This window comes from Lagopus muta, chromosome 8 (assembly GCF_023343835.1).
Source record: "Lagopus muta isolate bLagMut1 chromosome 8, bLagMut1 primary, whole genome shotgun sequence".
Taxonomy (NCBI): Eukaryota; Metazoa; Chordata; class Aves; order Galliformes; family Phasianidae; genus Lagopus; species Lagopus muta.
Window position 1 is genome coordinate 11,767,244 of NC_064440.1, and position 26,289 is coordinate 11,793,532.

Consider the following 26,289-nt stretch of genomic DNA (forward strand, 5'->3'; position numbering starts at 1 on the left):
CTTTAACTAGCTCTTCTGGGACCAAGACCAGTGAAAATAAAGAAATTCAGACTGAAGGAACCATAATAATAATGTTTGCGCTAAGGTAACCTAATGCTCCAGAGCTGCTTCAGAGAGCATCAGGGCCCATTATTCACATGCATTTCTCATGGAATTCATTTAGATGGGCCTTTATTGAAGATTTAGTCTTGACTCTTGCTTGGACAGTGATCCTCACTAACTTTATTAATGTGCAGATAAGACATTTTGAATTTGCTTTCTTTAAGAATCTATAGGCTGGTGCTTAAATGATTTTGGCTTGCCACATAATTTATACTCATGTATAGATAGACACCTGAAGTCTTGGATGGCTTTTGGGTTCTTCGCAACAGTTTCTATGGTGATATCCTGTTGTCTAAATGGGGAGGTTGGTGGTCCTGCCTGTGACAGGGGGTTTGGAGATTCACAATCCCTGAGGTCCCTTCCAACGTGGGCCATTCTGATTCTATTTGACCAGAAGACACATAGAATAGCTAGAAACTGAAGATCCAAGAGTTCTTCTGTTGTATCTCATAACCCATGAAAACAAGTTGAGTAAATTTTAGTATGTTTACAGTCTGGCTGACAATTTCTAATTTGGACAAATCTAAGATGGTACAACTATGAATTTACCCTTCCTAAGCAGTGATTCCTCCTATTCACCTATCCACTACAAAATAAGGAAAAAATTTCCCTGTGAAAACAGAGAGAATAAAGAAGGAATTCTTCATGGAGATGGGCAGACACAGGATTTTACTTTATACAATCTCAGTCTCAAATTAGTTGCTGGAGTTACAGGACTGTAAGACCTACAGAGCTGTAACTGGCAACCACTGGAATGGGCTTTCAGATGTAAAACCATTAATTACACAGTAATGGGTACATAGGAATTCTGGTATTATGAAGGTAACATTACTGAAGCTAATAGAAATTCTATCAGGTAGAGTTGAATTTCTGATATGTCAGAGACCGCATGCTCTTGTTTCAAATTCTGCAGTGAGGGAAAGGGTAACATTTTTAAGTTTGAATCTACCATTTGTGATAGGAATGAGTAAAGTTTTGACAATATCAGTAATTAGATCAGGAATAAATCTTGCAGAATTTTGCCACCACAATTAATTTTCTATTACACATCTTTCTACTTTCAGAGATACAAGAACAAACAAACTGTGACACAGTTCACAGATCTGAATGTAAACATATCCCCAAAGACTTCTTTCATAACCTCCATCCCCAGTCTTTTCCATTTTTAAGCAATGGCCCTTCCCTCTCCCTTATAATCTTTTTTTTCCAAAAAGCAATCCATTATCTTCAGGTTACCTCCCTTTATAGCCTTATTAGGAATCTTTGCAGAATCAATTAGGAATGGAATTCGTCACTTTGGTTTGATTCTAAGCTAATGAGGTCTAAATCCCCAGGGCCATTTTTGTTGTTGATAGCTGATCAGCTTATTTACTCACTTAACTTTATAGTATACATTTTTAATAAGAAGTATGAGGGACACATTCATAATACACAGTCTTGGACATCCTACCTTATTCATTGTCTCTACAAGGTGCTTATGTTGGTTTTCCATAGCTTAGTTTTGCTGACAGCGTGCAGCTTCTCTTTGTTGCTGACATTTTAGACCAACATATGCAGGCTTCCTGCCTCTAAGAGGAGGATTTTGCTGTGAATAAAATATTTCTGTGGATTTCTCTCCTATGAACTTCAACTTATAAAAAGCATCTGTAAATTGCTCATAATAACTGCCATTCCAGAACTGCAACCTCAGTGATGACTGGAGGAGGGGAACAGATTTGAAGAGGACAACACAGCAACTATTTCCTACCCTCCAGTGGGATGTGATGTAGATGAATGACACCCCAAGTAGTGGAGTCACCAGCTTCAGAGGTACTCAAGAAATGTGTAGATGGGGAACTGAATAGCATGGCTTAGAGGGCAATATTGGTAGTAGGTGGAAAGTTGGACTGGATGATCTTAGAGGTTTTTTCTAACCTTTCTGATTCTATGATTCTAGATAAAACAAAATAGGATTCTCTCAACCCTCTTTGGCCCATGACTCTCTTCCTCCCCCGCTTTCTGAGGCATTTTGCATGAATAAGGCTTACACAGGCTGCAGTACATAGACACTGGGGATTGGCACCTATGAAAAAACTTCTGAAAGTACTTTGCTCACATGGCCATTTTTTGGGAAAAGCTACTTATTTGAGACAGTATGAGCATCTGTCCACATTTGCAGAATGAGAGAAGAGTGAGCACTGGGGCTGTATAAGGAAGTTTCTTTTTCTTTACCACCCATACCTTGTACATTCCTCAGGCTCAATGGGCCTTAGAAATATTCACAAGGATTTACTTACCTTGTATTTGTTCCATTTTGTTTCTCCATGGGTTATTTGATTTTAATTAAAGAGATATGTTGGCATTAAGAAGCTCCAGCATGCACAATCAGTCAGAGCAACCGTGAAAGCACATCATAGTAATGTCATCTGATTGTGCCGGTACTGGAATTGGCTGATAAAAAAGTCACCAGGGTTATTTCCCTGCTTCTTGTCACGGAAAGTAAGAAAAAATGTTTCAACTTTCAACAGAAGGCAGTTTTGATGCCCTTCTTAGTAAAGCTAAAAGGAAATAACTGGTCAAAGATCTTCAGAAGATTTTATTTCTACTTTGTCTGAACAAGTGGATGTCATAGCTTTGCTGAAGATATTTTAATTTCTTTACAGGAGGAGTCTAGATGGGACTTCTATTCATTTGTAATCATTACAATGTGACTTCAAATGACCAGAGGTCTTTTTTGAGATCTCAACCTAGCATAAGTTGCTGAATATCTTCTCAGAATTTCAACAGCAGTAAAACATTTAGCACTTTTTTTTTTTTTACAAGGATCTCAAAGCACATTGTTCAGAAGTTTAGCATCACTACATGTATTGTAAAACATAAAAATTAAGATGCAGAAAAATGATAAAAAATAGAGCCAGAAATAAACTTAAGACTTCACAGTAATCATCATGATTTAATTATGGTGGGATATTCAAAGTAATGGACCAACTGAAAGATCTAAATTTCTTTTTCTTGCTGCGATGACATGAATCAAACAGGAAAGAAAGGAACAAACAAGCTAACAAACAGTCCTGCATCTTTTTCAGCTTTCTGGCTATGATTTGCCTTCAGAATCAGTCAGGATTCAGTTCTCATGCACACCTAAGATACTTCTGTGCTTGGAGTTCTGTGACCTAGTTGCCTATGTATGCTTTTGCAAAAAACACTAACATACACAGAAATCCTTTTCCAAAGGAAGGGTTCTTTCTAAGTCATCACACTGTAGGAAATGGGAGTGGAAATAAGAATACTGACAAAAGCAGGAAGTGTAAAATTAGACGCTAGAAACCAAACCAACATAAGGTAGAATCTCAAAATGTTTTCCCATGACTTGCCAGTCGCTGCTTGTTAATTTCCTTCAGTGCCTGCCATTTAAAACACTATCAAAGATAATGCCCTTTCTCCTTAAATTTCTCTTCTCTAAATATGTTGATCAAGGACTTGCAGCTTGCTCTTCACTCTAGAAAGAAAATGTAAAGACAGAAAATAGAAAAAGAAGCTATGAGATCATGCTACTCGTTATTGGGAGCAGAACACCTACAGCTGCTAGGATCCACACTGATTAGCATTCCCACTGCATGAGGAAGCTTCCAATCTGGAGCTATCTGCAGTCTCCTCATTTTAGTCTCACTGTTTCATTTAGCAGATGGTTTCTAGGCATGAAACATCACATTCCTTAAAGTAACTTTAATACCTCTGTTTTGGGACTGGTATGACGTTTGTTCAGTTAGAATCATGGCTTGAACTGGAAGGAACCTCAGAGATCAACTAGTTCCAATCCCCTAGTTATTTAATGCTCTATAATAAAAATATTGGTTTTTAGTGGATAAATTACTATTTTTTTTTTAAATTACGGGAATCAGCAGCATAGTTCATGCAAAACTACAAGCTTTTCTGACTCCTTAGCATCTCATATAAAAGAGTCAGACAGGTATTTTTAATTGGGGAGGATACCCTGGAATTCAAGTTGTCTGCCAGCGCTGTTTCTAGTGGTAACAAGCTCTTTTTCTTTGAGTAATCTCTTATTAAAGTGAGGCATAAAATCAAAATCTTTGGTCCCATTTTGTAGAGAACTTCTTCCCTTGATGCACACCCATATTTATTTTAAGGATCCTCTTGTGGGACCTTTATCATGAGAATAACTGAATGAATTCACAAGCTTTTGGCTTGATATTAAAAGCAAATCTGAACTTCCCTCTATGTAAGAAAGATGGTGCCATGCAGGTTATATGTTTGGGTCCCCTGGACTGTTAGTCTCTCAAACTCAGACATTAGTTTCCCCTGTACTTCCAAAGTCCGTGGTAAGTGGCTTTGATTAAAACTAAAACTCATGGAAATGTGCTGTAGAATGAGCATTTAGCACCACAGAAATAGATATCTATTTTTCAGAAATCTCTTCTAAAAAATTCCCCTTTACCCTGGTAAGACCAAGCCTTAGTAAGAAAATCAGTTCTGGGGAAGAGATGTGGTGGTCATATTGCATACATTTCTGCAGTTAATGCACTCTCATTGAGAACTTTGAAACCTCAGCATGATGAAAGTCATTTATAGAAAAATTTATTTGACCTTCGTTGCTCTAACACCACATACATACAGAACCGAGGTGCCTGTTTTTCATTACATTGGCATTTGTGAATCATGTGCAGGCTACTTCCGTTTACATTAACTTTTATAAATTACCAATGCAGTTTACACATGTACAGACCAGATTTATGCAGAAAAACCATGTTTATGGTCATGTTCACTTTATCACTTCCCAAAAGTTAACAGGAAGTATTTGGCTGGTTTATGAGATCCTATATAAATGCTGATGCAAAGGCTGACAACGTGTGAGCACTAACATTATATATATCTGTATATATATATATATATACACACACATATATATATGGCTATTGTTAAATTAACAACCTTTTTATTTATAATACTATTATAAGACTGATATGTTTATATCCATACTGTCAACAATAACCTTCCTGCTTTTATTTTAGCCTCAGCTGGTAATGTTTATATTACGCTTTTATGTCAATGTGCTTTCAACAGCATTAATGTCACACACAAAACAAATTAGGTCTGCAGTATAATTCATAACATTTTGATATGGATTTTTCAGCTGTCCCTTTACTGTTCACACAAGTGCAATTTACACCTTTTCTTCTCAGTGAAACGCTTTTCTGGCATTTCAGAACTTCAACATCTGTCTCTCAAGGTGCATTTGATGGAAGTCTGGCTTTCAGATTATAAAATGTCTGTGTTATCAGACTCCTCCAGGTTTACAAGAAATAGAAATCCCTTTGCTCTCTTCAAACAGGCATGAGGAGACAGTCACTTTATCATTTAGCTTACCTCTAGTCTAACACAGCAATAGCTTAAATATGTGACATCCTCTGCTAAAAAAGGACTGGAAATCAATTATTATTATTATTGGTATTTCAATAGAGTTAAGAAGAACTAGCTAGTATTGTCTGTGTGACTGGCTTTTGATTTGCTGTCCAGACTGAGAAAAAAGGAAATTTGAAGCAAATGAGAAAAATACGAACTAGGTCTCTCTATGAAACAATAAAGTTACCCAATTACCCAACAACAATTTAGAAAACAAACAAACAAACTTCCCTTAAAAAAATTAGCAAAAAAAAAACACCCCACAAAGTCAAACTAAACCAAGGAAGATATTCAAGAAAAAACAACGGTTTTATAAGAGAGACAAGAAAAGTTAGTAAATGCTCCCTGTCACTACTCCAATTTACACTGGAACATCTTCAAAATATTTTTGCAAACGTTAATTTATGTTTGTCCGACTCTTAACCGATCAAGAAATTCATGTTTTAATGGTGACCTGTAACAGACTTCTCAGGATGCGTATGATGCCTCTAAATAAAGCATGGGACCACTTGCCTGACTGTGCGACTTACCGCTGAGTAGAGTCTCTATACACAGAGCATATACGCTGAAATAATTGCTTTGCTGAAGACAACGGGAACTTTGCCAATGATGTCAAGGGAGATAGGGTTTCAGCCAGACCACTGATGTAATGTAATTTGGCATAGCTCCATTGAAATCAGTGCAGCCACTTCAGTATACATCAGCTAAGGATCATGCTAGTAAAATACGTATTAGTCAGCATAGTCACGTAGGTGTTTAGAAAAGGTTATGAGGAAAAGATACAGCAGATGATACCTCTAATTTTGATTCATGCATATACTCATGTAAGTCTGAAGGGAATTTGAATGTCTAAAGACTTGAATACACTTTAAACTAGAATGACACAAAGGCTGAGCTGAGATTTGACAGAGCTATGCTGACCCTGAAATCTCAGACTGGTGCAGAACAAAAAGCCAACGAAACAAAATCATTTAAAAACTCTTTATCACTAGAGCTTCTTCCCCTTCTCCTCCCTTCTCTTCTCTTCCTTTTTCTTCCCACCTGTCTTCATTTTCCTTTTCTTCTTCCTCAAAGGGTATCAAAGGTATCAAAAAGTAATACATAAAGAGGGAGCAATATAGAGAATAAATATACCTGGTGCTTTACAAACAGTTTACTACATGGAGACTATTTTGGTATGTTACGGAAAACTAAGCATCTTAGTTTTCAATATTTAGCAGGGAATCCAAGGATATGGATAAAATAAGATTCCATTAGGGGATGCTTGCAAAATGCAAAGTGATGGTTTCACACAGGGAGAGGCTGATGAGAACAAAAGGATTTCAGATGAAGTGGAACATACGGCTGCAAAACAGATTTCTATAATGAATTCTGAGGGGCACATCTGTTCTTATCTATGTGATATAAAATTGTTCTTTTTGTCTTCTTTCACTTGGTTGCACAAGATGCAATCACATCAAACAGGCACGTTCAATAAAACTATGATCTGACTGATTAAAATGAACAGCAATCTGTTTTCTTCTGACAGTCACACAGCAACTTGAATAACAAGAGCTGTGAACATGGGATTGAATAGCCACTTGGAATTTGTATTAATGTTTGCAAGTGCTGTTAAGGCATTTGACCAAGTCTGTCCTGCCAATGAAACAGCAACATTTTATCATTAAATCAGCTAAGCTACAAGTCATTTGTGAGGCATGTTTTAGAGCATAATGCTATCACTTCCAAAAGCATTTTTTCTTGAGCCACTTCACTGCTTTACTTTGCAGCATGAATACTAGCAAGAGGAAGCATTCTTGGAAGAGCATGGTCATCTGTGAGCAAGACTGTGAGAAGTCTCCATTCCCAGCAGAAGAAAGAAGGTTTGAGAAGCCAGAGGCAATGACTTCTAGGGGAGTCATTTCACCTCTCTTCTGCATGAAGCTTAACCTTTCTGTTCCTTTTCCTATCTAGTTAGGTCTGTAAAGAAAGCCATTTCTCTCCAGAGAAAAAAAAAAAATATTTGTTCAGACATATCTGTGGTGAGAGATGAAATTCCCCTTTGAGATAACTCCTGCTGAAAAGGATTAAATCTACTCAAATCTGTGATTTTTTCATCTTCCTACAAAATTCATCCTAACTGATTAGCACTATTGAAAGATTGTGCTTTTCTCTCTTGGAACAGGTAGCCTTAAGCTTTTTCATTGTTAAGCATGATGAAGTCTAGTGTAGCAACCAAGTGGTCATATAAATCTACCTGCTTTGATGCTAATGTGAAATAAATGACATTTCTATTGATTCCAGTATTCAATTTCACAAATTGGCAAATTTGAAGTTAAATATGTTATGTGCTCCACATAGCACTGTTTCTTTAAGTGTCTTAAACCGAGAAAGAGCTGTCAAAGAGCTTCAGAAAACTTATTCTAAATAAGTACAGTAGGAAGATATTTCTGCCTGCAGTTTTCTTGTGATTTTGAATATCTACATTAGTTTGCACAACACATTACAATATGGAATTATGTTAAACGATCCAAAGTAGAGTGTAATTAATTAATTACAGAATAACTTCAGTTCTGTATAAAGACCCAAAGCAAAAAGGAAAAAAATTCAGGTCAGGTGTGTAAAACATTAACAGCATACCATCCCCAGATCTCATAATCAATTTATATGTAAGTTCTTGCTTTCCTTTTGGTAGATTTTAACCTTCTATTGGGTTACAACAACAAAAACAAACAAAGAAAACAGAAGAATAACTTTAACGCAAGATGTCTGTATAAGATATAGCCTTATTTGACTGATGGCTATTAACAGTGGGACCTAAGAAAATATCTTCCTCGTATAAATATGTACACTGTCAAGTTCAAAACTTGTGGACTATAGGAAGCCTTTCTGTGTCACTTCAGGGATCATTTTATGGTTGGTTGACTTTCTTACCAAGACGAATAATACTGTTTCTGCTCCCTCCAGAACACAAAACCAGGATTGTTGGAAAGGAAACCTATAACTCTAGATGAGGGACCTGTTTGACACAAAGTCCCTTAGTAGATGCATCAAGGAAAGGATCCCGATGGACCTTTCTTCTGATGCAGGATCGGCCTTTTATTTCTACCATGAGAATAGTATTTTAAAATAACTTCATTTCCCTCTACACCTTGAACCTGGGATGCCCTTAGTTTTTGGAGAGAAGACATCCTCACAAGAACAGGTCTACCTCCCTGTTTGCCTTTCACATGACTATTTTAGGCTGGTATTTCAACTTGACAGAGGAAAAAATTGTTTAGTTATATTTCATATGGTAAAAGTCCCCTGATTTCTTATTTCTCCCTACATTCTTTTGACAGAAACACCGAGGATGTGCAAATAGCTTGGCAAGTGTCATCAAGATCTGTGTAAAAACTGTCACAGTACATTGAGGGACCTTTGGAGTTTCTTGTTGGCTGGCATAATTAGATTATGAATGAGCCAATTGTCAGGGAAATTTAGAAAGATTTCTGTGATGGCTTCTCATCATGACAAGCGTTTTCATGAAAAATAAGGAATACAAGTTTCTCAGCATCAAGAGGAGTAAAGAGGAAAGCTACAAGTGAAATATTTACACCCATCAAGGATTTTGTTTGTAAAATTTTAAAAAATGACACTGTCCTGTAGTAAGAAAGGAATCTATTTAATAGTCCTTGCAGACAGGACAAGGTGAAACAAGTGAAGAGTCTTTGTTCTCTGTAAGTTAGTATAGATCATAATAAAATAAAATCGGCCAGCATGATTAAGTCCGCTGACTTCACATGGGTTAAAATTGGAGTTTCTACATGTGTAGCACTAAATTTCAGCATCACACGTCTTCAGAAGATTGATTAATCACTGGATATGTCATTTTGTTCAACTTGTGCTTTGCCTGAAAACTCATGGAGAACTTTGTTTTCTGCTTTAGCTGTTAAACTGAAGCATCCAAGCAAACTTCTTAGTTTGTCACTTCCAAATTCAGAATTTAGGTCCAGACGGTGTGCCTGACTCATCTGATGTCACTTGTGACTACATTTGAATTAGCTAAATCAAGGATAGTGTAAAGACATTTTGACATGTTGAATTTCTCAGGGGAAAACTCATGCTCCAGTTTGGTGTTAATATTATTTCTTTGTTGAAATTTTATTATTGTCTTGCTTTTCCCAGCACTGATTTCTGCTAGCTGATTTACTAGTTTTCCTCGATTAGTAACGGTGGGATTTATAGACATATTTATGTGTAAACAGCTCTTTGATTGGAGACCAAACCCCTCTCCAGAACTATGAAATCTCAACACAGAAAGCATTATCATACTTTAGTCTTCTCCATAAATAGAACTCTAAATACTTAGTACTTTTCTTTGGAAGATTTCAAAACATTTTACAAGAGAAGATAAGTATATTTATAGTGCAAATGTATATATAGTTAGAAAAGACATCAGATTGGGAGACAAAAACTAAATATAAATCTCATTTAGAGACTTGGGGGGAGAACTTTATGTTGCTGACAGAGTTCTGTTCACCTCTCTGTGTGATTTTCTAAGTCAGGAGTTAACTGCCACTTTTCTACATTTCGTAGTTAAATAGCAATGCCAGTCCTGGTTTGTTTATCTGGTTTTTTTTTTTTTTTTTTTTTTTTTTGGCATGTCTTGTTTCTGCTGAATTTTCAACCAGTTGACCTAATATAAGCAATGGATGATTGTGGCCTCTTGAATAGCATGAGCAGTCCCAGCTGCTTGTATAAATTAAATGATTCTACATAGGCTATAAAATGGTATGATATGTTCTAGACAAATAATAATATACTCTGAACAGTCTGAGTCAAGACTTGAAAGATATAAAGTCAATAGGAAAAAGGAATATATTTTTATTAGTGCCCTAACTTTTAGGTCTTCAAATTAGGAGTCTTTAAAGCCAGCATGGTCAGAGTCCAGTTTGATAGTCACGTCTGCGAAACGAGACTGTTGCAGAAAATATCCATTTAAACATTAATTGCACTCTCATCCATACTACCCCTCATACTTAAAAATTAATTCTTGCTAATGATAAATATCAGCTTTGACTTTTGAACCGCTTTGGCCTGTTTGGATAGCCTTAATTAGCAGTGGCATTAAGTTAATAAATAAAAATAAAAAGAGTATCAAGCAAACAAAACAACACATTTTGGAAAGAAAGAAGACAGGGAAGATTGTTTTTGCGGTCTCACGCATACCTTGTAATAATGATAATTTAAAATATTGAAGTGCACGGTCATCATGGTTTTTAAATGAAAGCTTTCCTCTCAAAACAGAGCGCTCTCAGGTAATAGTTTTCACTGGCTCTGCTAGTGACACGTAATTTGGATGCTAATCAGAACAGAATGTGTCAATACACTTCCAGACAATTTTTATTTTAAACCTTTTCCTTGCAATCAGGCAGCTGGAATATTCGTTAAAAAGTTTTAATTTCCATTCATTTCTTTCCGTTCCATTAGCTTCTCTACTGCTGTGATGATTGTGGCTGTGAGGCATGAGTATTACCTGAACTTTCTATGACCTAATCAAGCTCAGGTAAAGATTAAAAAAAAAAAAAAAAAAAAGCCTAATTTTTCTTCCTTTGTGCTTTTAGAATTGAAATGATTTTTTCAAGGTAAAGGGGTCATCATCTCTCTTGTCCCAGCTATGCTTTTCTTTTTCATTCCGATTGTGAACATATTGTGAAAACTGAGCAAAACAAGACTCAAGCTTAGTCTTTACTTTCTAATCAGATAATAGTTATTTGTGTACAGCGCTTAGAAATCAGAGTCATTCATTCATAGTTCTATTGTATAAATATGTCCGAAGGTAAAGAACAAAGAAAAGTCCTTGCCACAGAAAGCAGTTCCACTCTCTATTGGATTCAAGGGGATAGAAACTACAACAGCTGGCACTTCATACACACTAGTTTCAGGAGATTATTACCTGCAGTAGTTACCAAAAAGTAAAGCTTTCTTCACATCTCTAAGATTCGCCTTCTGAGGGAAATGGGTTTTGTGGCTATGATAGCAGTAACGTCTTTATTGAAGCGATGTTTGTTAGTGATTAGATAAATAGATACTGGAATAAAAGCCTTTGTACATTTCTTTTTAACTAAGTAAGATACAAGACAGAACTATCAGCATTTGTCCAGGATTTCTTTTACCCCATTCACACGAAAAAATTGAAGGATTACTTCTGAGAAAGGCCTTCTCTATAATTAGACTTGTCAAATTTCATGTAATCTATGGAACATCTGGGCACATATTAGCTTGAGTTTCACAGCCTATGGGATGTTACAGCTATGGGAGGATACATCTCTTATACAAAACTATGGTAGGTTTCATGCTATGACCAGCTGTACCTGGCAGCCTGGTGGGAGCTCTAGCTGGGCAGCAGGGTGAAAAGTGGGCTGCGCTTCTTTGCTGCCTAATACAGACTCTCATGGACAAAATATGGTGATGTACCAAATGCATGTGATAAGCAACCTGACTTCTTTGAAGAAGAAAGAAATAAAGATATTAATCCAGATCATGCACATCAGATGCTACTATATCTTACTGCTTTCCTATGGTTGTATCCTCCTGCTCCCTCGTAGCAAGGAATCTATTCCTATTAGCTGGGGCCCAGCTGAACTCATACTTGTATTTGAGCAATTGGATCTACTTTGGAGATCTTCTCTGAACTTAAAACTTCAGCTTACTTTTCTGATATTACCAAATGTTTGCCACCTTGTGGAGGCTGTATGTTCTGATCACTTAGTTTTAAAAGCCAACAAACAAACCTAAGTTCCCCTTCCGATTTTTAATCCTAAGGGGAATATTCACACCCTTTATTTCAGCTGGTTAGGGATCTGATTAGACGACATTCAAAATCTCAAAGTCTGTGATTCTCAGCGAACCAGTAATTTTAGATTTTCATTTGTTGAGTGTAAAACAGAACTTACAGTAGGCAGAGTCTTTGCACTCTTGTTTTCTAATCTACTTTCCCACTGCACTGTTACCCTAAAGTAGAAAAAGTTTTTCCAAAAGGTTGCAATTTAATGATACAAAGAGCTTTGCCCTGCACTTACATTGCATTTCAATAACTCAGAAGACCCTATATTTTTCTACTTAGACATATTAATCATGATGGAAGATGCAAAAGAGAAAACTAGTTGATGTTGTAAAAAAAAAAAAAAAAAAAAATGCTAGATTTTTAAGGTTTTTTTTCTAGGGCAAAAATATAGCTTCACAAGTACTCTGTAGGGATTCACTCTAGGCTGGCAGTGTAGGACTACCATCCCCAACAAAAGACTGCATCTGAATAAAGAGATGCACCTGAACCAATAGCAGACACATACAGTATTACACGAGATATTGAGCTCATGCTACAAATAACAATGTTGAAAATGTTTCACATGAACAAAAGCTGAAAGCTGATGGACTTCTGCAATCCAGCCCTTGGATTTTGCTCCGTTTCCTAAGACTGTGGCCTGCATATTCTGCAATATACCTATCTACATCTGTGCTTGAAAGGATAATGGTTGAATGGGTTGAGCTGGTTGGAACTTGATAGATGTCTGGAAGTTGCTCACAGCCTCATCCCACAACACTTGCTAAGATGCTGTATCCAACTTCCAGGACTGAAAAGCTGCCACTTTTCACTCTTTGTGGTACTCCTGCCAAGGCTTTGTTCAAGAACAATGGATGTTTGAATGGGAAGATGAAAGGGATGGAGAGGCTGTGATTTATACACTAAGACCAGTCCTGAATTTTCTCATGCATGTTGGGATCTGGTAGATTTTTCAAGGAGGAAGCTGGACTTTGAGACACTGTTGAGGAGAATTCTAATGCAATTCAAATTAGTTTCTGTTAAGTCCACAGCGAAGACCTGCTAGTTAAAATGCTGGAATTCTGCCCACACACTCCTCTGCCGAATAAATCCTGGGGTAGTCTGCTCCAAACAGGTAACTAATCTTAGGATAATTTAGCTGCTTGAGAGTGCTAAACTAATTCCCATTTATTCTCATTAGTTTCCTATGCTCTCCTGCCCACTTCACCCAGGCTGGAATCCAGCTGACAAGTGCTCAGAGGGGCTGGAGGTAGAATCCAGGTTGGATGACAGTTGCTGAAAACTCATTTTCCAGGCAGTAGCATTTATTTCATTTACATTTTAATAGTCTGTTTTTTCAAATATTAATCAACCTACCTGCTACCTCCGAGCATCTCTCATTCTAGGCACAAAATAAAGTATTTGCTGTCACTCAAGCTCAGACTGAAATCAAAGTTTGGCAAAACACTTGAGCATGTACTTAACTTTCTGTATGAACATAATTTCATTTCATATGAGAAACAGATGATTGGCCGAGTTTGACTCTAATATTTTTTTATATTTGAATCATATTATCCCTTTCAGTCCTCTCATAAGCTACTGATTTAGCACATTAACAATATTAATAATTTCCATAGAAGTGGTTGAACTATTCCCCCTGTATTTGAAAAAATCCTCTTTTTTAATAACAAAGGCTTTCTTTTTTACTTTATATAATAATGAATTCTGTATAAAAAATACTGAAAGCAGCTAACTTTTCATTTTGAAAAATATTTTCTAATGTATGGAAACATTTTTTAATGTATGGAAAACAGGTATTTTTAGAAGAACCCCTCACCCTGTAATGTTGTGCCTTTAGGATAACAAAATTTCTCTTAAAAGAAAGTTGTTTTCTTATGGACTAATCAGATACTGACAACTATTAATTTTACTGCAGCTCTCATATTTCTTATCTATTTTTCTGAGACACAAGCAATGGCAAAAGACAACATATCTGTCCCTGTAAGACAAGCGAGAACAGAAGGAGAGAATTATAAAATAAGCTGATTTGACAGATTGTCTGGAGAAGAATAAGAAAGGAAAGCAACTGAATGATTTTCTTGAGCCCTGTTTTCCACCAGGGAGCTTGTTAATTTCTTCAATATTAACATTAAATTTCCCTTTCATTGTTTAAGTCTGTGTTTGCCATGTCAGGCTCAGGTTCCAAGGGGAAAAGGATTAATTGCGCTTGGAAAGGTGGCTGGTTGTTAACTAGCTACATTTTCTTGAGTGATTTCTTATAATATGACGGGGAAAAAAGAGAGTTGGTGAATGATGCACAGCAAGACATTGAGTAAAGATGAAGAGAATCGGGAAGTTATTTTTTTTCTTCTGGGCAGACTTCTGTGGTCTGTGAACTGCTTGTGCCTGACAGAGGTTCATCAGGCACCTGTAGTGTAACATTCCTGGCAGCTCATCCGACCATATGAGACTTATTAGTGCAAAATCAATTGTAAAAGAGAATACCATGGCTGGAGGAGGTGAAAAATAGGTTGTTTTTATATTACCAGTTGAACAAACAAACCTCTGTGGAGCTAAAAGAAATGAAAATAATCAGATCATCTAGTTTGGGCAGGTGATATCATAGGAGAAAACTAAACTATAAAATTGGTTTTGACTTTCAAGGAAAAATTCTTAACAATACAACACATGATCCTTTCAACCAAGTAAAATACTACCATGTACTGAACAGTTCCTAGGTATGTATTAGTCACCAGAAAAAAACATCTAAAAATTATCTACTGTTATCAGTATCTTTACAGGAGAACATGCCTTTGTAATGCTAACACCACTATCATGAGAATTATCATGTATAGCCTTCCAATTTTTACTTCACAGATTAGACCAGCTGTTTTTCCAACCATACTGCATAGTTAATAAAAAGACATAGCACTGTATTTCACTCCCTGGGGCTTTCTACCAGCAAAACTATTTGTGTGATACAGTGCTCAAGGTGAGGTTGAAGACCTCTTCATGGACAGACCACTTTCATGTTAAAGCATTGCTGAAACTTGAACGGTATTTATCAGTGATCTTCCTAAATTCAGACTTCACAAATATATCTGGACAATGTAGACACGTTGATAATAAACCCTTTCCAGATGTGCCCAAGGAAGGATGAACCAAAAATATTTCCCCTGCTGAACTTAGTGAAACAGCTCACCTGTACAAAACTGTCCAGCAAAACAAGAGACAGAGAAACTGACTCTCAAATGCATGACAGATTAATGAACCACAATATTTGTTTGCTTAATTTATTTTGAACACCTTATTCTTAGACTTAAAACTATATGCAACTGAAATGGCTACCACCATTTGGTCAGTAGAGCTAGAAAGAGAAATCAGCTTAACTAATTTCAAGTTTGGAATCGCTCGCATCATGATTCCTGCTTCAGATCCAGCACTCCTAGGGAAAATAGATAGCATGAAAGTATGCTTCCTGCATAAATTTCACAGTGAAGTATGCATTTCTGAAACAGTAGCTGAAAATGTGTAATAACTATTTCCCTTTCTCTGACCTTAATCTCTGAAATTTCCTCTTCAGATCTTAATGTGAATATAAATTACAAATTATTCAAAACTTTTTGTGGAAAATGTCCAACGCAGAACTATTGTCTTCCTATTTATTGCTTCCTTTTCTTATCATTGTAAAAATATTCTTAGTACAACTGAAAATTACCACAAAAACCATCATGATTTAAGTGAGGATGTAGAAAAGATTTCATAGCTAGCTATGGCTATCATAAAAATGATTCTCAGTTGTTAAAGTTGATTCAGTCCTTTAATGTTTCCTCATAACTTGGTGCTTTAAAATGGTCTGTCTTTGGATCCTACAACAGATTTTCTCATTTAAACACGTTTTCTTCTCGGAATTTTGCAAAGCAGTCATATTATTTCTACAGTGCCTCAGTCAATACGGGGCTGTGTGTAACAGCAACTCTCTGAGACCATCATATGTAACTCTGTATCCACCAGGAATTCAACTAGACTCAGCCAAATGCAAATAGCATTGAACTGCATCCATATCAACATTTATTGACCTGTCACTAAGGAAGCTTATCCAATATATGGCCTTTCAGCAGTTATGTTAGCTGCCATTTAACTAGTATGAATATCCATCCTCACGTGATCTATATCCATATCTATACATATAACTATATTCACTTTTGTGTTTAAGTACACTGAACTTATAAGAGTGTGCCTAGAAAAGAATGTTAGCATGGGTGTGAAAGATCATAAGACAAGCTGTCATGCGGAAAACCTTTAACAGTTCTGGGATATCCCTGAAAAACTGAGTGTGCTGGATGAGAACTGCTGATAGGTATAGTAACTCATGAATATGCAGCTAAAAAAGGTACAGTTGTATGAAAATTTTGGTGCAAACTGAGTTTATGAGATATGGTTACCATGTTTTCTACACTTTTCCTTATTAATACTGTATTTTTAACTACTTACCAAGCAGTAATTTAAAATAACAACAACAAAAGATAATACCTCATACTCATAAGATTAATTAAACTACTTTAGTTGATGACACCGGGTAATGAGATAAATAGAAGTCAGTCTTTTGCCTGTCTGTGAAAGCGCTTAGCAGCCTTGAGGACCTGAGCACTCCTCATGGGATTGCAAGGGTCCTCGTGGAGCAGAGCACCTCATAGGATTGCACAAGAGATATCTGCCGCAGGCAAAGCCCAGAGATCTAATGTGTCATCTCATGCTTCGTTAACAAAGGCTATGGCTTGCACAGCAAATCTCCCTGTGGTCATGAGCTCGACTTTGCATTCCTTTAACCTAGTTTTTTGTTCTCTGATTAAGGAGATTATGTGTAATGCAAAGCTACAGGGTTTAGCCCAAGGAGACCAAAACCTTTATTAAAGGAACAGATCATGATGCAAAACACATTAACTTTGTCAGCTTAGACTGATGAGAACTATTGGTGTCTCATGAGATGAGAGATTTGGACTGCAAGTAAGAAAAGCACAGTTTTTGTCCATAGTCAGTGACTGTGAAAACATAAGGGAAACAGGATGCATAATCCAGATTCTTTCCCCTTCTATGAATGTACCAAGGTTTAGGATGACAAACACCTTTGGCAGCAGCATTGACATAGTCATTATTTACTTTCCCACCCCTACTTGCTCATTCTTGCCTCTGCAGTTGCCCACTTTGTTATGGTAGGGCAAATAACTAATGTCATCAAGAGAAAACCTCTTCATGAAAAAGATATTGTTTTGAGGTGAATAGGTTCCAGCAAAGGTGGAAAATTCTCATAGAATAATGCAGAAACACTGCGAGTGCATGAAGGGGCAGCAGGAGCAACTTCTAAAGGAATCCAGCTAATTTGTGAGTATAGCCTACTTATGAGCAAATTGCTCTGTAGATCCAGTATCATTGTCTGCAGAAGAATTCAGTTCCCAGCACAGCCAAATATTCTAAGAACTACATGCCCTCCTGGATCTGAAAATGTCATTTGCCCATCCCAGAGACCCTAGATTTGTGGTGGTCCAATTGTAACGCGTGCTTGGATGAAATCAGATGAAAATAAATGAGTAAGAACATAATGTCTGCACCAGACTGAAGCTCCAGCTTTTCTCTCACTCTCAGCACAAAATATTTAGAGAAAGAACATAAGAATCAAGCAGGCACACAGCACAAACCCTCAATGTGTACCACTTCTAAGGACATCATAACCCCCAAATTTCATTTGTACACTGCATGTATATTGTTCTTGAACTTATCTTCTGTGATGTAGCTGCTCTCTGAATCCAGTTTTAACTTGTGCTTTTATTTTTTGTTTTAATTATAGGTGATTAAATAATTAGATGTCTTCCAGCTCCTGTTAGATTTGGAACAAAGAATTGCTTTACCTCTGCTCAACAGCTCCATTCTATTTGTGATTTACAGCCCTTCAGTGCATTTCTCTCAGTCATTTTTACCAAACACTGTGGCTCCTGTTGTGTAACTTCCATATGGATACTGCTTCATATCTCTAATCATCACCATTCTCTTCTGAATTGCTTTTAATTCCATTACTTTTTTTATTCAGAGTGGATGGGATGACGAGAATTGCTCTCAGTATTCATTCAAGTTAAGGTATCCTATGGTTTTAAATGCTATCACAACGATGCCTCTATTGCTATCCTCATAATCACTGACACTCTTTCGATTCAATGCCTGCTAAGTAATGAGCAGATATTTTCATAGCACTGACTCGAGATTTTAAAGTCCTTTGTTGAACTAACTTGCACTTATACCTTTCCGTGTATTCTTACCATTGTTTTCCTTAGTTCACCGATCTGCATTTGTTCATACTGAATTTCATCTGACGTGTAAGTAGCCAGCTGTGTATTATTGTGAGATCCCTCTGCAGCATCTCATAGGCAAATAGTTTTGACTAGAAACCTTTTCTCTTTCTTCACTTTTATTCCCCATATTGAGGGAATAAACCTCCCCATTATGAGGTTATATGAAAGGGCCTAGATCCTCTTCTAAGGACTATCTGCTTATCCTTATTTGCTTGTAAGACCTTGCACCATTATTAATTCACAGTGGGCTCCACTCTTGTGTTCCATGACAGCTTCTTTACCTGAACAGCTTTTGTTGTTTATGTAAAAAGATTTTGGATATCCTGATGCCCCATTATACCCTCTGGGCCACACTGATCCATATCCTTGTTCACGACTGACAAACTGGCAAGCACTCCTGAAGCATAACATCCATCTGTGACTATCATTTGGATTTTTTCCTCACTTTCGCATTTATTCAGCTGTCTATAAAAAAAAAAAAAACAAAAACTATTCTTTGTGTCATTTCAATTAATTCACTCCCTATCCTAGTCCAGGTTAGGGGAGAGTAGCTCTCTCAGTCCCCATAGACTTCTGAAATTGATATCACATTTTTACTCTCTCGGTACTAAGTCTAGTTTAAATAGTATGCAACATATTACAGACCTTGTGTTTAATTTAGAGCTTCTGCATGAATAGCATCTGGTCCCATGTATTTGTTACTATTTATTTCACTCACTCTTTCAAAACCTTTTCCAATGGAACTTGAATTTGTTAGTTACTGAGACTCATTTCTTCTACAGGAAGGCACAGGTGAAGGATCAGGCCTTAAATATCATGGAATTTCCTTTTATATCTCTTTCACACGTTAGAAATAAATAGCAAACCAATCATCTGAGCATTTTAAAAGTGTATAAGTGAAAATGCAAAGGCTCAAATTTTTTTTTCCCCCAAGGAGAAGGTGTTTAAGAAGACAGCTATGTATAGCACATAGTGTTTCTTATCCTGAATATGTTGCAACTAATTTAGTTCCCTGCATCTTTTAGGATTTTTCCTTTTTTAAGTTTAGTTTTTATTTTAGCTTACTCCCTCTTGTAGGGATCTTCTGGTGGGTGAAATATTTTCTTCAGTCTAATAAATTGTACCAGGCAATATGTGAGGTTATGACTTTCTCAATTGCCTTTCACATGTCAGCTTGAGTATGATCAGCACGTTCAGAGCTGCAGCTTAGTGGTGGCTGAAGTCTCCCTTCATTTGTAATTTTCCAAAAAGTATTTCAGAGACTTTGTTTCCACCTTCTAGTAGACTTAGATAAACTTGAAACCCAGAGGCCTCAAGGCAGCCTCACCAGCACTCAATACTCAGAGCAAGCAGGGCAATGTCCTTGGAAGTGCCCCACCAAAAAGAAAGAAACAATGTGTAAAAAACAAAGAGCCACAAAGATACCCACCATCACAAAAACAAAACCTACACTGAAACCTGCCTCAAAGATCAGAAGTGGAAGGTTAGGAAGCAGCTATTAAATACACAACTGAGACAGAAATATATTCAGTTACTACGGGACGTCTAAGCAGCTCACTCACACACACTAGAAGACACTTGATGGTCTCAGGCCAGTCACCCAGAGTGAACCTCTGATTTTCCAGCCTGATTTATCAGGACCAGCACAGTTCTGAATACATTTTGTAAATGCCCTCATTTGGTATTTAATTGTCATCATTCTTCCTACATAAGCCATCCACAGGTTGATAAATCTAGTCAGAAGTAGACCTTCCAGGGTTAGAAAACTCCCTTATGAGCTTAGCAATAGTTGTAGCACTTTTAAAACCCAGATTCGCCAGTTTTTGCTGTCCCAGACAGCACTGTAAACATTAATCACCACAGTGCTTATCCAAGGCCCATCCAAGGACACCTAATTCTTTTTACAAACCCTCACTTGAGGGCTGTTTTTTCCACCCAACTGTACAGCACCTGATTCTCCTCTTTCTTAGCTACAGTTCCCCCAACCGTCATTATCTCTTAAGATCCTGAAAAGACACCAGGATTATAAATACGATGCAATAGATTTGATAAAAGTTATTGTGTGTGTGGGTTTTTTTTTTTTAATATAAATAAAGTTGCTGTGGCATTGGCACAGGTTGCCCAGAGAGGTGGCAGATGCTCCCATCCCTGAAGACACTCATGGTCAGGCTGGAAGCTCTTCGCACCTGATTGAACTGTGTCCCTGCTGGTTGCAGGGTGATTGGACCAGGTGGCCTTTGAAGGTCCCTTCCAACTCAAACAATGCCACAATTCAGGGAGCTTTAAGTTGCTTTCACTGTTAAAGATTCATTTCAGTGGCAATACCTTGCACACTAGTATTCTAAGTGTAACTGAAGAGAGCAAACTTCAGTCCTCAGCTATAAATGGATTACATGTCACTGTTCAATTTTAACCTGCTTTTATTTATAGCATCAGCTAGAAAACAACTCAGTTATAAAACCGAAAAATTCCTACTATGTTCAAGTTGAGAAACAAGACTTCACCTCTTAGAGGTCCAGTTTTTAATAGTGGTAACAGTTTGATGCTACAGTGATTTGGAAAACCTCATAAGTATGATGCTGCTGTTGCAGAAAGCTGTCACCTGAAATGTATTTAACACTGGCAATCTGGAGTGGAAGAGTACAGCAAAAGTAAAGATTGAACTCATGCTGAAAGAATAATACCAGATTGAATTTGAATGCCTACTCCAGATGAACATCAGTGTGCTCCAAAAGCAGTCAGACAAATTCCCACTGAGCTGGGATTGCACTCATAGGATAATATGCTAGAGGCTGATTCCATGCAATGAAAACTTTGGAAACAGAAGATTTCTGTTCGTCTTTTACTTAATTCATTTTATTTTTAACACACCTGTGTTATTACTATTTTCTTTGTCTTGTTTATGCTGCATACTCAAATACCTCCTGAATCTCCTCTCTCATGCATTTTTGCTGCAGGGTGAACAAAGTTTATTGCTAGTATGATATTAGCTTTTCTAATCAGAGATTGGTGTTATTACCTAATAGTTATTGCCACATATTACTGGCCAGATGTTGGAAATAATGGGCTGATAAAGCTGTTATAAATTTGAACAAGGTGACAATTTCAGGCTTTCACAGCACAAGATCAGAATTCTCATAAAGGAACAGAACAGCAATTTGAAAAGCCAACATAATAAGAACCCGGTAAACTCTGGAATAAATAACCAAGTGCAGTACCCTTCTTCAGCCTGATAACTGCACGGTCACAAAGGGATGTATGTGATATACATCCCAGTCAGGACCCAGAGACTTTGACCAACAAAATTGTGAGATTGTGCCAATGTCATTCTGAATTCGAGTTAATATATTTCTACCTCCTCACAGAAGATGTGTAATCAGACCTAGCACTAATACAATCTCGAAGCTTTGGGTCAGCTACAGAGATGGACAGAATGGGCTTTATTGGCCTTCAAGTTTCCATAGAGAATAATGTAGATTGTAGGTGGCATTTAACATGTGTAGTGTGCATTCAGCATCTGGTTTTCAAGGTGTATTGAAGGTACTTGCACAGAGCAGCAACAAGGAAAAGTCGACACATATAGGTTTTAGTATACAGAATAGGACATGCAGTAGGGCAGCGTCCCTCTGGAACAGAAAAGGACTAGCACTAAGGATATACAGATTTTTCTATTTCTAAGAAAGCCAAGAGGAGCTTTGCTACTTGTTCACAGATAGTAGTATTTCCTTGATTTTAACCCCAGTTTCAACTACGTAAATGTCTGGAACAAATTCCTGTAGACACAGATTCCCATTCATTTAACTGAGCTCAGATCTAGTTCTACTGAGGGAAAGATTCAGGGTAACTCTGAGAAAGTACCTACACTCTTCTCAAGCTTTTTTTGTTTGAAAGTATGGCTAGTACTGTATTTACTTATTTAAGTGAATTATTTCTTTTGTAATTAAAATATCCCTTGGAGAATGAATGGAGAATGAATGTAAGTATAATATAAACATTTATGAAATCTTTACAGACACATATACTTCAATCTTCAAGTGCTCTTAGAACCTCAACTAAAAAAATCCAATTATGATGTCCAATTTCATCTGACAATGTCTTTTTAAAATACAAGCTGATGGAATAAATGGAAATACCACTACGTTAATTGAAACTTATGAGAACCTTTTCAGTGGAAAAACACTTCCTATCCTGGTTGATTGGCATACACAATGACTTAAAGGAGACGATTTTATTCATCGGTAGCTATCAAACATCAGTGTTGTAGGGTTTTGTGTGTGGGGAAAAAACATCATTTTCTTGTTTCCTTACAGGGGTGTTTTCAGCAAAATACAACGGACTAGTTACAAGAAAAACACTTAAAAGGGCTACATTCAGCAATGTGATGTACCTTGCATCAAATTTACAGATCTGCAATGGAGCCATCAGCATTTATTTCTCAAAGCTGAAAGTCTGGTAAGACCTTAGAACAGAGAAAGCAAAGCAGCATGATGCTAGATCACAATTGACAGTAGAAGGCCAATTCTAGTCACTGTAGCCCCCTAGTAGAGATGCTTACTCTCTACTGACTTCTTTAGACAAGGACAGCAATGTGTCACACAGATCAGCTTGACTGATTTTCTTTCTATATAGTGTTATTTCTTTCAAGACAAACATTTTTCTTAAAATCTGTAGTTCTTTAAAAAAACTAAATAATCCACTTCTACTTTAAGCAAAACATATCAGTATTATTAGACTAGGTGGTTTATGGAAATATCAGTTAGGAAAATAACTTCAAGCCTTCTTACTACAATTAACCATGCTTTTTTAAAGCCTCTGTTCAGAGACATCCCATAGATGAAGAGAATTCAGAATAGAAATAGATGGCTTCGTATTCTGCATCTGCATTTTGTGATTACTTAATTACAGCAAACATTCCTAACAGTTATATTTTTGCTGCACATTGTTGTGTCAAGTTGCTATTATTTTTCATGTTGGATTTCCATATTGCCTAGGTTACAATTCTGATTTCTGTTCTATAAAACTACAGTTTTCCTTCCTTTGCCTTATTAATGTTACCAGTACTCACAATGAATTCATTTCTATGCACAGGTCTAAACAAAGTTTTTATTATCTGATAAAATAAGATTACCTTCACCTCTCTTCTAGGCTAATTAATTCTGCTTATTTAATATTCACATTTCACATTACTCAGTGCAAATGAAAGTAGTTCTCAAGCAAACAACTCTTCCATGAGCCAGAATGTGACTGTATCTATATACCCACAAAAATCAGTGTAACAGTTGTGCACTTCGTTATTTCCCTCTCTTTTTTCTTCTTTCTATCATTCTGTAAGCTGATTTCTAGGGGAAAAAAGTAATTGTGAAGACTTCCATCTACTGAGGAAATATAGATAATAGTGGTACAATTATATCACTGTAAATTACAACACCAGTATGAACCTCATGCATTTGTTCTGGGACAGTGGTTCATTGTTCTTGTTTGGTTTACATTGTCGTGAAGATGGTATAATACTGAAACAGGAAAAAAAAATAGTTGTGCTTATTCCATAACCAAATTAGCATCTGTGCAGCTGCAGTGCTGATATTGTTTCCCATGTAGCAAAGACCTGTTACATAGTGTCTCTTGTGACAATGATGCTTACTGGCTCAACCACCACGCATTCAGTGCTGCACATTAAACTTTTCAGAATAACTTCTTTATATATAGCTTATTATTTCCTCTAAGTTGTTTGGGCTATAGTTCCCAAAGAGCATTCAACAGTCTTTGCCTTATTTCCAAAAGAGAACTTATTAGTTCTGTTGGAGTAAACAAGTGAAAATTTTCAAGACCATCTTTCTGCCATTTGTGATTGTAAAAAGCTCATAGTGTATTGATCAACTACTGAGGTTATGTGAAGTGTTATACACACACAAAGCCCCCTTCATAAGAAAATCCATCTTTGAAAGGGAATGTTTCCTTCTCCAGTACAAATTATTCAGTATTGTCCCTACCTATAACTCAGTCACTGACACAAAGAGAATATCACTGGGAAAAATCTCAATGTTACAATGAGGAACATACAGTTACTACTAAAAAAAAGGCTTTCCCTTTTTCTTTCTGCAGAAACTGGGCAATGCTATTGCAAAAGAGAAATTTGGCTAGAGATATAATGGATTCCTTTAGCTTATTGATTCCAGAAATTGACAAGTATCCATTAGCATCAATATAACTCTTATTTGTGGGGGAGACTACAGATAAGCACAAAATAATTACATTAGGAAGCACTTCCCAAAAGGAGAATCAATTAAAAATCTTTCTTTCAGGAGTATTCATAGAATCATAAAATGGCTGGGAATGGAAGGGACCTCAAGGACCATCAAGCTGCAAACCCTCCTGCCACAGGCAGGGCCGCCAACCTCCATATCTAACACCAGATTATGCTTCTCAGGGCCCCATTCAACCTGGCCTTGAACACCTCCATGGATAGGGCATCCACGGCTTCTCTGGGCAGCCTATTCCAGCACTTCACCACTCTCTTGGTAAAGAACATCCCCTGATTCAATATATATTTTTTCCCCCTCAAGTTTTCTCACATAACTTAAGAGGAAAATCAGTTACGCCATTACTTCGTGCCTTGTAAATAGAAACAAATGAAATAAATGGGATTGGAATAGTAAAAATGAAGCCAGAACCTCAATAAAAGCCTCAAGAACTCTATCAGGCAAAGCAATTAAAAGTTATCTTTTTGCATTTGATAGACTGATTGCCACAAGAAAGTCATAACAACACTGAGAAGTTACACCGTTTTCACTGACACAGTACCAACAACACACTTCACACCAGCGCACTGCAAAATGAAAACAACTGGACTGCACAGAGTGCTACTGATCAACATGGATGTTCCTCTCATGAAGAAGCTCAACTGCTCCTGAGAAGCTCCTAGCAACACCAGCCAGAATAATCACAGGCAGATCACTATCCATACATAGAAAAAAAGAGCAGAACTCACATGTTTGACGAAGGTACTCTCTGGAGATACAGCATCCCTGCTCAGCATACAGCATAGGCCCAAACAATCCACTCCCTTCAGCAGCTGAGCCTTATGTGAACCCAGGGCAACCCCACCCTGGGTCAGCTGCTTCCGGTCACACAGTGAGCACAGGTGCAAACAATCTATCTGCACTGCAGCTCCCGCCCAGGCTCAGCAGCTCCCCTACACGTGGACTGAGTTTTCACGCAGGAGCTGAAGAAAAGCGGTTGCGCTTTTAGTATCCAGGTATGTTCTTGTTCTAATTGCAATGAGCTCTGTTTAGCTGTTTCTTTTCTTTCAGGTTCTTACGTTAATGAATTATTAAGCAAAAATCTTCTGGGTGAGACAGGAAATATGGCTGCATTCCACAAAGATGCAGAGCTATGAAAGGAAGGCCTCTGGGTGATCTGTTTCCTAGGAAAATCCAATCCATAGCATTTTTGGTGACTGCTGGGCGGGAAAGCCACTCCATGTGATTTTCAGGTTTCAGTATAGTTGTTACAGTTTCTAGGGCTTTGTAACAGCTTCATGTTGTTGATTTATGATCAGTCTGTCTCAGCTTTCAGCGCTTTTAAAGGCGGCTCAAATATTAGCAGCCTGAACGCTTGAAAACAGACCTAAGCTATTAAAATTATTATGTCATAATAATG

The 26,289-nt window shown here is 37.1% G+C and overlaps 1 long non-coding RNA gene across 1 annotated transcript; it reads right to left on the bottom strand.

Moving 5' to 3' along the window:
* Window positions 1-2,699: 2,699 nt before the first annotated feature.
* Window positions 2,700-25,683, bottom strand: LOC125696940 (uncharacterized). Its single transcript, XR_007378615.1, has 3 exons — window positions 25,619-25,683; window positions 6,033-6,218; window positions 2,700-3,580 (listed from the first exon to the last, which is right to left on the bottom strand). It is a non-coding gene; the product is annotated as an uncharacterized LOC125696940 (long non-coding RNA).
* Window positions 25,684-26,289: the final 606 nt, after the last annotated feature.